Source organism: Oncorhynchus masou, chromosome 3, assembly GCF_036934945.1.
Source record: "Oncorhynchus masou masou isolate Uvic2021 chromosome 3, UVic_Omas_1.1, whole genome shotgun sequence".
Taxonomy (NCBI): Eukaryota; Metazoa; Chordata; class Actinopteri; order Salmoniformes; family Salmonidae; genus Oncorhynchus; species Oncorhynchus masou.
In genome coordinates, this window is record NC_088214.1 from 40,388,342 (window position 1) to 40,400,758 (window position 12,417).

A 12,417-nucleotide genomic window follows, 5' to 3' on the forward strand; every position below is an offset into this window, starting at 1 on the left:
AGTCCTGAGGCATGGTCCTAGGGCTCAGAGAAGATAGAGAGAGGGAGAAAGAGAGAGAATTAGAGGTAGCATACTTAAATTCACACAGGACACAGGATAAGACTGAAGAAATACTCCACATATAACAGACTGACCCTAGCCCCCCGACACACAAACTATTTCAGCATCAATACTGGAGGCTGAGACAGGAGGGGTCAGGAGACACTATGGCCCTGCCCGACGACAGGGCCAAATTTACAAATAGGCAGGATTATAACCCCACCCACTTTGCCAAAGCACAGCAGCTACACCACACAAGGGATATCTTCAACCACCAACCTACTACCCTGAGACAAGGCCGAGTATAGCCCACGAAGATCTCCCCCACAGCACGAACCCGAGGGGGGCGCCAACCCGGACAGGAAGATCACGTCAGTGACTCAACCCACTCAAGTGACGCAGCCCTCCTAGGGACGGCATGGAAGAGCACCAGTAAGCCAATGACTCAGCCCCCGTAATAGGGTTTGAGGCAGAGAATCCCAGTGGAGAGTGAGGAACCAGACAGGCAGAGACAGCAACAGTGGTTCGTCACTCCAGTGCCTTTCCATTCACCTTCACACCACTGGGTCAGACTACACTCAATCATAGGACCTACTGAAGAGACGGGTCTTCAATATAGACTTAAATGTCGAAACTGAGTCTGCGTCTCACATATGGATAGCCAGACCATTCCATAAAACTGAGCTCTGTAGGAGAAAGCCCTGCCTCCAGCTGTTTGTTTAGAAATTCTAGGGACAGTAAGGAGGCCTGCATCTTGTGACCGTAGAGTACATGTAGGTATGTGCGGCAAGACCAAATTAGAAAGATGGGTAGGAGCAAGCCCATGTAATGCTTTGAATGTTAGCAATAAAACCTTGAAATCAGCCCTAGCCTTAACAGGAAGCCAGTCTAGAGAGGCTAGCACTGGAGTAATATGATCAAATTCTTTGGTTCTAGCCAAGACAGATAAGATCTAAACCAGACCAGAACTTGTCCGTGTAGACCAATTTGGGTTTCCACCCACTCCAAAAGAATGTGGTGATCGATGGTATCAAAAGCAGCACTAAGGTCTAGGAGCATGAGGACAGATGCAGAGCCTTGGTCTGACGCCATGAAAAGGTAATTTTCCACCTTCACGAGTGCAGTCTCAGTGCTATGGTGGGGTGTAAAACCAGACTGAAGTGTTTCGTGTACATTGTTTGTTGCCTTTCTGTTCCAATTTTCTGGAAGCTTGCTTCAGGGTTCGGGTATTTTCTGTATACCAGGGAGCTAGTTTCTTATGACAAATGTTTTTTGTTTTTAGGGGTGTGACTGCATCTAGGGTATTACACAATGTTAAATTTAGTTCCTCAGTTAGGTGGTTAACCGATTTTTGTACTCCTTGTACTCCTTTTGTACTACTTCCTTGGGTTGGTGGAGTGAGTCTGAAAGGGCATCTAGGAATCTTTGGGTTGTCTGAGAAATTATAGCATGGCTTTTGATGATCCTTGGTTGGGGTCTGAGCAGATTATTTGTTACGATTGCAAACATAATAAAATGGTAGTCCGAAAGTCCAGGATTATGAGGAAAAACATTAAGATCCACAATATTTATTCCTCGGGACAAAACTAGGTCCAGAGTATGACTGTGGCAGTGAGTAGGTCTCGATACCAATTATTGGAGGACCAAAAAAAGCCGATACCGATTAATTGGCGGATTTTTAAATATATATTTGTAATAATGACAATTACAACAATACTTGAACTTAATATAATACGTAAATAAAAATCAATTTAGTCTCAAATAAATAATGAAACATGTTCAATTAGGTTTAAATAATGCAAAAACAAGGTGTTGGAGAAGAAAGTAAAAGTGCAATATGTGCCATGTAAAAAAGCTCATGTTTAAGTTCCTGGCTCAGAACATGAGAACATATGAAAGCTGGTGGTTCCTTTTAACATGAGTCTTCAATATTCCCAGTTAAAAAGTTTTAGGTTGTAGTTATCATAGGAATTATAGGACTATTTCTCTCCATACCATTTGTATTTCATATACCTTTGACGATTGGATATTCTTATAGACACTATAGTATTGCCAGCCTAATCTCAGGAGTTGATAGACTTGAAGTCATAGAGCAGTCATCAGACTGCTCTATCAAATATCAAATCATAGACTTAATTATAATATAATAGACAGAAATACAAGACTTTGGTCATTAATATGGTCAAATCCAGAAACTATCATTTTGAAAACAAAACGTTTATTCTTTCAGTGAAATACGGAACCATTCCGTATTTTATAAAACGGGTGGCATCCAAAAGTCTAAATATTGTTACATTGCACAACCTTCAATGTTATGTCATAATTATGCAAAATTCGGGCAAATTAATTACGGTCTTTGTTAGGAAGAAATGGTCTTCACACAGTTCGCAACGAGCCAGGTGGCCCAAACTGCTGCATATACCCTGACTCTGCTTGCACGGAAAGCAAGAGAAGTGACACAATTTCCCTAGTTAATATTGCCTGCTAACATGAATTTCTTTTAACTAAATATGCAGGTTTAAAAAAATATACTTGTGTATTGATTTTAAGAAAGGCATTGATGTTTATGGTTAGGTACATTGGTGAAACGACAGTGCTTTTTTCGCAAATGCGCTTGTTAAATCATCACCCGTTTGGCAAAGTAGGCTGTGATTCTATGATAAATTAACAGGCACCGCATTGATTATTTGAAACACAGGACAAGCTAGTTAAACTAGTAACATCATCAACCATGTGTAGTTAACTAGTGATTATGTTAAGATTGATTGTTTTTTTTTATAAGAAAGGTTTAATGCTAGCTAGCAACTTACCTTGGCTCCTTGCTGCACTCGCGTAACAGGTGGTCAACCTGCCACGCAGTCTCCTTGTGGAGTGCAATGTAATTGGCCATAATCGGCATCCAAAAATGATGATTACCGATTGTTATGAAAACTTGAAATCGGCCCTAATTAATCGGCCATGCCAATTAATTGGTCGACCTCTAGACAAAACCCACTGAGTCGATGATGGCTCCGAAAGCCTTTTGGAGTGGGTCTGTGGACATTTCCATGTGAATATTAAAGTCACCAAAAATGTGAATATTATCTGCTATGACTACAAGGGAACTCAGGGAACTCAGTGAGGAACGATGTATACGACCCAGGAGGCCTGTAAACAGTAGCTATAAAAAGTGATTGAGAAGGTTTCATAGATTTCATGACTAGAAGCTCAAAAGACGAAAACGCAGTCACTTTCTTGGGGGGTAAATTGAAATTTGCTATTGTAAATGTTAGCAACACCTCTGCCTTTGCGGGATGAGCAGGGTTTTTGGTCACTGGTGTAACCAGGGGGAGAGGCATCATTTAACACAGTAAATTCATCAGGCTTAACTTCTTATGGCTTGGGGGCAGTATTGCGTAGCTTGGATGAATATGGTGCCCAGAGTAAATTTGCCTGCTACTCAGTCCCAGAAATTAAGATATGCATTTGTAGTAGATTTGGATAGCAAACACTCTTGTATTTTCTAAAACTGTTTGAATGATGTCTGTGACTATAACAGAACTCATATGGCAGGCAAAAACCTGAGAAAAAATCCAATCAGGAAGGGGGAAATCTGAGGCTTGTAGGTTTTCATCTTTGCCTATCCAAGATACAGTGTAGATTTGGTCCGATTGCACTTCCTAGGGCTTCCACTAGATGCCATAGGTCTGTAGAACCTTGTTTGAGGCTTCACATGTGAAGTGGGGGCGAATGAGAGCTGTTTCAACCAGAGGTCTGACTGAAGGCCATGAGCTGATCACACACACGCCCGTGAGAGCGACCTGCGTTCCATTTCATTTCTAAAGACAAAGGAATTCTCCGGTTGGAACATTATTGAAGATTTATGTTAAAAACATCCTAAAGATTGATTCAAAACCTCGTTTAACATGTTCCTACAGACTGTAACGGAACTTTTTGACTTTTTGTCTGGACCTAGTGATCGCAACTCAAGAATTTGGTTTGTGAACTAAACGCGTGAACAGAAAGGAGGTATTCGGACATAAATTATGGACTTTATCGAACAAAACAAACATTTATTGTGGAACTGGGATTCCTAGGAGTGCATTCTGATGAAGATCATCAAAGGTAAGTGAATATTTATAATGCTATTTCTGACTTCTGTTGACTCCAAAACATTGCGGGTATCTGTATGGCTTGTTTTTGTGTCTTAGCGCTGTACTCAGGTTATTGCATGGGGTGCTTTTTCCATAAAGTTTTTTTGAAATCTGACACAGCGGTTGCATTATGGAGAAGTGGATCTATAATTCCATGTATAACCTTGTATCTTTTATCAATGTTTCTTATGAGTATTTCTGTAATTGATGTGGCTCTCTGCAAAATCACTGGATATTTTGGAAGCAAAACATTACTGAACATATCGCGCCAATGTAAACTGAGATTATTGGATATAAATATTAACTTTATCGAACAAAACATACATGTATGTGTAACATGAAGTCCTATGAGTGTCATCTGATGAAGATCATCAAAGGTTAGTGATTAATTTTATCTCTATTTCTGCTTTTTGTGATTCCTCTCTTTGGCTGTGTTTTTCTGGGACTAGGTGCTGACCTAACATAATTGTTTGGTGTGCTTTGCTGTAAAGCCTTTTTGAAATCGGACACTGTGGTGGGATTAACAACAAGTTTAAAATGGTGTAAAATACTTGTATGTTTGAGGAATTTTAATTATGAGATTTCTGATGTTTGAATTTGGTACCATGCACTTTCACTGGCTGTTTGTCATATCGATCCCGTTAGCAGTATTTCAGCCGTACGAAGTTCAGTCATGTTTCAGTCAGGCCAATCACATCAAGACTATGATCAGTGATTAGTTCATTAACTATAACTACCTTGGAAGTGAGGGATCTAACATTAAGTAGCCCTATTTTGAGATGTGAGATATCACAATCTCTTTCAATAATGACAGGAATGGAGGAGGTCTTTATTCCAGTGCGATTGCTAAAACGAACACCGCCATGTTTAGTTTTGCCCAACCTAGATTGAGACAGACACTGTCTCAGTGGAGACAGCTGTGCTGACTACACTGGCTCTGCTAGTGGCAGACTCCACTAAGCTGGCAGGGTGGCTAACAGCATGCTACCTGGCCTGCAATAATAATTCTCATTGTGGAGCTAGAGGAGTTAGAGCCCTGTCTTTGTTCATAGATAAGATGAGAGCACCCCTCCAGCTAGGATGGAGTCCGTCACTCCTCAGCAGGTCAGGCTTGGTCCTGTTTGTGGGTGAGTCCCAGAAAGAGGGCCAATTATCTACAAATGCTATCTTTTGGGAGGGGTAGAAAACAGTTTTCAACCAGCGATTGAGTTGTGAGACTCTGCTGTAGAGCTCATTACTCCCCCTAACTGGGAGGGGGCCAGAGACAATTACTCTATGCCGACATCTTTCTAGCTGATTTACACGCTGAAGCTATGTTGCGCTTGGTGACCTCTGACTGTTTCATCCTAATATCTTTGGTGCCGACGTGGATAGCAATATCCCTATACAATCGACACTCGCCAGTTTTAGCCTTAGCCAGCACCATCTTCAGATTAGCCTTAACGTCGGCAGCCCTGCCCCCTGGTAAACAGTGTATGATTGCTGGATGATTATTTTTAAGTCTAACACTACGGGTAATGGAGTCGCCAATGACTAGGGTGTTCAATTTGTCAGAGCTAATGGTGTGTGGCTTCGGCGTATCCAACCCCATAACGGGTGGAGGAGAGACCAGAGAAGACTCTGACTCGTTGCTTAATGAGGTTGAAAGTTTATGTCGGCTGAATGAGTGACACCGGTTGAACATTCCTACAGCATTTCCTTCAAGAAGCCATGAGAAAATTGTCCGGCTGTGGGGACTGTGCGAGGGGATTTATACTACTATCTGTACTTATTGGTGGCACAGACGCTGTTTCGTCCTTTCCTACACTTAAATTACTCTTGCCTAACAATTACTTCTGAAGTTAGGTTTGCAGCACGGCTATCCTCGCCATAAGGCGATCATTCTCCTGCATATTATGAGTAGTGACTGCAATTAGAAGGCATAATGTTAATGTTACTACTTAGCTTCGGCTGGTGAAGGTCGTGTAGAACCATGTCCAGATAAAGCATCCGAGGTGAAAAAGTTGAATGAAAAAAGTTGAGCGAGGGAAAATAAAAAATGGTAATTAAAAAGTAAAAACCGTAAAGTTAGCAGGAAGCAAAGAAACATTAGCAACAAACTGCACAGCAGCACGTAAACAAGTCTACAAGTTGTTGATATTGGCTGCTAGGTAGCTACTTCCCACGCAGTTGCCGGACAGTAGTGCTTGTCAAGCGGGAGTAAAGGGATTAAATTATGTATGACATGGATCCCCAGATCTTCAAATAGTTCTACAGCTGGCCTCCCGGGTGGTGCAATGGTTAAGGGCGCTGTACTGCAGCGCCAGCTGTGCCACCAGAGACTCTGGGTTCGCACAATTGGCATAGCGTTGTCCGGGTTAGGGAGGGCTTGGCCGGTAGGGATATCCTTGTCTCATCGCGCACCAGCGACTCCTGTGGCGGGCTGGGCGCAGTGCGTGCTAACCAAGGTTGCCAGGTGCACGGTGTTTCCTCCGACACATTGGTGTGGCTGGCTTCCGGGTTGGATGCACGCTGTGTTAAGAAGCAGCGGCTTGGTTGGGTTGTGTATCGGAGGTCGCATGACTTTCAACCTTCGTCTCTCCCGAGCCCGTACGGGAGTTATAGCGATGAGACAAGATAGTAGCTACTAACAATTGGATACCATGAAATTGGGGAGAAAAAGGGGGTAAAAAATAAATAAAAATAAATAGTTCTACAGCTGCACCATCGAGAGCATCCTGACCGGTTGCATCACCACCTGGTGTCTCACCTGCTCGGTATCTGACTGTAAAGGCACTAGAGAGGGTAATGCGTACGGCCTAGTGCATCACTGGGACCAAGCTTCCTGACTTCCTGACATATACTTTGCGGTGGCAAAGGAAGGCCCCAAAATTTGTCAAAGACTCCAGTCACCCAAGTCATACTGTTCTCTCTGCTACCACACGGCAAGCGGTACCGGAGCGCCAAGTCTCGCACCAAAAGGCTCCTTAACTTTGGGAAAGGTGGGGCGCTAGCACCTTTCGACAACATCCGGTGAAATTGCAGAGCGCGAAATCAAAATACAAAAATCATAATATTAAACTTTCATGAAAATACCAAAAAAAAGCTAATCCAGTTGCTTTGTCAGATTTCAAAAAGGCTTTACAGCGAAAGCATACCATGCGATTATATGAGGACAGGTCCCCACGTACAAAAGCATTAACATTATCCAAACCAGCACAGAGGCGTCAGAAAAGTGAGAAATAGCAATAAAGTAAATCCGGTACCTTTGAAGATCTTCCTCTGTTTGCAATCCCAAGGGTCCCAGCTACACAACAAATTGTTGTATTTTTTCCGATAAAGTCGTTCTTTATATCCCAAAAAAGTCACTTTAGTTGATGCGCTTGATTTAGTAATCCACCTGTTCCACTCATTCAAAATGCATACAAAGGAATCCCAAAAGTTACCAATAAACTTCATCCAAACAAGTCAAACAACGTTTCTAATCAATCCTTTATGTACCCTAATATGTACATAAATGGAAACATTTAAGAAGGAGAATAGTGTGTTCAAAACCGGAGATAAAAACGAAGTGCACACCTTCGTCCACGTGCGCCACAAGACTACAGTCCAAATGAGAGCCACCTTGAAATACTACTAATTCTTGCTCATTTAAAAAAAACAAGCCTGAAACCCTTTCTAAAGACTGTTTACATCTAGTGGAAGCCAGAACTGCAATCTGGGAGGATTTCCTTTGAATTTCCTAAAATAATTCAGGATGGATTCGGGTTTTTGCCTGCCATATCAGTTCTGTTATACTCACAGACATCATTGTAACAGTTCTAGAAACTTCAGCGTGTTTCCTATCCAACACTACCAATATATGTATAGCCTAGCTTCTGGGCCTGAGTAACAGGCAGTTTACTTTGGGCACGTCAGAATACTGCCCCCTATCACTAAGTTGTTTTTAACAGCTTCTACCCCCAAGCCATAAGACGGCTGAACAATTAATCAAATGGCCACCCAGACTATTTACATTGACCCCCCCCCCCCTTGTTTTTCCACTGCTGCTACTCGCTGTTTATTATCTATGCATAGTCACTTTACAAACTACCTCGACTAACCTGTACCCCCGCACATTGACTCGGTACCCCCTGTATATAGCCTAGTTATTGTTATGTAATTGTCTTGTGTTACTTTTAGATTTTCTTGTATTTTTTTACTTTAGTTTATTTTGTAAATATTTTCTTAACTCTTATTTCTTTAACTGCATTGTTAGTTAATGGCTTGTAAGCAAGCATAACATTTGATTTGATTTGACCATGCTTCAAAGCAAATCAAATCAAAGTTTATTTGTCACGTGCGCCGAACACAACAGGTGTAAACCTTACAGTGAAATACTTACTTAAAGGCTCTAACCAATAGTGCAAAAAAGGTATTAGGGGAACAATAGGTAAGTAAAGTAATAAAAACAACAGTAAAAAGACAGTGAAAAATAACAGTAGTGAGGCTATAAAAGTAGCAAGGCTACATACAGGCACCGGTTAGTCAGGCTGATTGAGGCAGTATGTACATGTACTGTAGATATGGTTAAAGTGACTATGCATATATGATGAACAGAGAGTAGTAGTAGTGTAAAAGAGGGGGTTGGCGGGTGGTGGGTGGTGGGACACAATGCACACACTTGACATTCAGGCCAAAACTAGCTAACGTTAGCATATACGCTATCTAGCACAACATAGCTAGCTAGCGAAGGACAGAGCACGAACACAGGCAGCTGTTTAATTAATGGGCATCTAATTGGGATTTAATTCTATTGTCAATACTAGCTACAGTGGTTAGCTAGCTTGGAGGGAGTATTTAGTATTGGTTGTGCACTTGCTATCTATCATCCAATATAGCCTACATTGCATATGAAGCGTGACTATCTCATCTGTGGATTTAAGGTGAAAATGCCCTCTTGTCCTTTAAATAAGTATTCCTTTAAATATAAGTCATCTGATTTTATTTGTTTCTGAATTGTTTTAATTAAAAAATTGTCACCAGCTCCTGATATCAGGGCATAAAAACTACAATATGTCTCCTGATCTAGCCTAGTATGTTAGGCCCGAGCTCATTTTCCCTTGCTAAACTAGCTGGCTAGCTGAACTATGCTAGTTTTTGTCCTCATTGCCAAACTTCATAAATATTGCTCCCTCAACTTCAACACTCCTTTGCTAGTTATACAATCATTCAACTTAACAATTTGTTGGAAAGAAACTTTAAAATTATGTATTGTTTCGTTGGTCTGACTGGTCTTGGAACTGTGAGCCTGCTTGGCTCGCCGTTAAGTAGTAATGATATGTAGTGATTTTGCCAAAACACAGTTGTACCATTAACCTATTGTATTAGTTGATTACATTTACTTTATTAATGAGTAATCCAGGAATGTCACGAGTTAATTGACACCACAAGAAAATGGAGAAAATAGAAACTATCGATCGCAATGACTACAATGAAATGGCTAAATTACTTCTGGACACTAAGGGTCCGCAGAGCTCCTCCTCCTCACCACACTATTGTGATTCTACAAGTACAATTGGTAGGTTACAGTGTATTCGGAAAGTATTCAGACCCCTTCACTTTTTCCACATTTTTGTTTTTAACATTACAGCCTTTATCAAGCTACGCACAATACCCTAGAATGACAAAGCAAAAACAGGTTTCGAAATTTTAGCAAACTAACATAAGTATTCAGACCCTTTGCTATGAGACTCAAAATTGAGCTCAGGTGCATCCTGTTTTCATTGATCATCCTTGATGTTTCTACAACTTGATTGGAGTCCCCCTGTGGTACATTCAATTGATTGGACATGATTTTGAAACGCGCACACCTGTCTATATAAGGACACACAGTTGACAGTGCGTCTGAGCAAAAACCAAGCCATGAGGTCGAAGGAATTGTCCGTAGAGCTCTGAGACAGGATTGTTTCGAGGCACAGATCTGGGGAAAGTTACCAAAAATGTTCTGCAGCCTTGAAGGTTCCCCAAGAACACAGTGGCCTCCATCATTCTTAAATGGAAGAAGTTTGGAACCACCAAACTGAGCAATCCGGGGAGCAATCAGGGGAGAAGGGCCTTGGTAAAGGAGGTGACCAAAAACCTGATGGTCATTCTGACAGATATCCAGAGCTTAATTATTACAACTGTTTTACCCTGTCTTAACCCCAAATACAGTTACAGTTGTATTAGGCTTCTCCATTGTTTATGTTTTTGTCGTCATATGAGTCTTTATAAACAGTGATTCAAAATATGTTTAAAACTATCATGTCAATCTCATGAACAGCCAGTCCTTGTATAGCTCTGTAGGCAGGCTATAGAAATGACAGGTTGTGTCTTTAGAGCTGAAGATCGGCAGATTAACACATTAAAGCATTGCATTTAAAAGTGAAGTATATTTATATCTTCTGATGACATACATTTTTAATGTCAGTTGCTGCGAGCCTATGGTAATCGCTGCGAGCCTATGGTAATCGCTGCAAGTTGAAGGACTATCGGCTACAATGTAACAATAATTCTACGTATCATGTCAATCATCAAACTTCCTTACTCATCCTCTTTTTTCCCCTCCTATCCTTATTTAATCTCCTATAGGTCCATATCAGCTGGCAGATGACATGATGCTCATGTTTTATAGTTACTACAAGCAGGCTATGTTACATTCCAAGACCCACAGGATACTGGGACACCACAGGCAAAGCCAAATGGTAAATTATGTTTCTGGACTGTGTCGTGTTCATTAGCACTCACCGTAGCAAAACATTTTGCAACAGAAAACAAACATTTGTGTTTCTCATTGGACATGTTCAGATAGAGTAGAACCTCCCAGTTTCACTCCACTTTGGACCTCTTCGGTTCTGTGGCTACTGAACATGACCCTGTTGAATGATGTTGTTGGAGCAATAGGTTATCAAATCAGCTGACAGTCAATTTGCCCCATGTTAGAAAGAAATATTGCATGTTTTAACATATAAAAGATAAACAAGTAATTGTGAACGTTGTTGACACATACGTATTTGACTACTAAGACAGGAGATATGCCAGCCTACAGCAAGAGCACTTCTGAAAGTACTGCTTGGCAAAGCAACCGCTTGAAAATGTGATTAAACAGCAGAAGAATGGCATAGCGAGGCAAAGACGAATGAAAAGTAAAAACATTGGTTGAGTTTTTGCCTCAAGGTAGTGGGCTGCATTCCTGCTGGACCTGACAGAGATCATAGCGGCGCAGTCAGCATTTATTATGCTGCGGGCTGGAATGGGTGGTCAGACAGACAACTTTGGGATGAAAATGTGTTTTTGTCTCACAGATTATTTGGAAATGGTCATCTTTATGCTTCATATGCGTTAGCCTACCTATTGTATGAAAGTCAACTCTTTGTCGCATTATTCACACACTATCAGCATTCCACTGCTTCAAGTTCAGTAGACTACAGATGTTGGATTTTAATTTGACCCCTTTTGTCTCAGGAGAAAAATAATCCTGTCGCAGGAGGATTTTAAGAAATATTTAGATTCTCCAGGGGGGCAGCTGGAAGCGGTGTTTGTATACAATGCACACCACAGTGGTGCAGACAGTGCGCCCCGGCTCCGAGCCTCATGAGTTCATGCCCCATTGCTGGGCGATATAGTGAGCAGCCTGAGCCTACATTATGCCCAAAAGTTAGTTGCATTTATTTCAATGTTTTCAAGAAGTAAAATGAACAGTCTGATAATTTACACATCAAAGAAAAGTGTGTCCACTCAACTAAATAGTCTTTGGATAGGCTCAAATGCATAAACATCTTGACAGCTTTACAAAATGAAATATTGAAGCCACACAATACAGGCTTTCGATATGAACCTATGTGTTGTGATAATTGCGCTGTTTGCTCCACAATATGCCACTATCATATATAGGCCTAAGGCCAAGACAATAAGAAGACAAAGTGGCAGAATACATTTAACCACACCTTTGTTTCATCACAAAACCAGAGAGCAACATCTGTCCGGTGAAATCCACAAAGCATATTGTATGTAACAAACAGTTACATGATCTATAGCATGGTCAAGCAAGTTAATGTTTCCGACATTTTCGGGTTACTCAACAACTATTGATTTAGAACTACCATTTCAACTTCAACATTTCAACATCATCAAATCACCTATGCTTAGTCTAATACAGTGATAACTAAAAGATACCAAAAACAATTTAGCCCAATCAACCTAAACTCTATATTATGTAGCTGTCCATGGTACTGATTTATGTGTG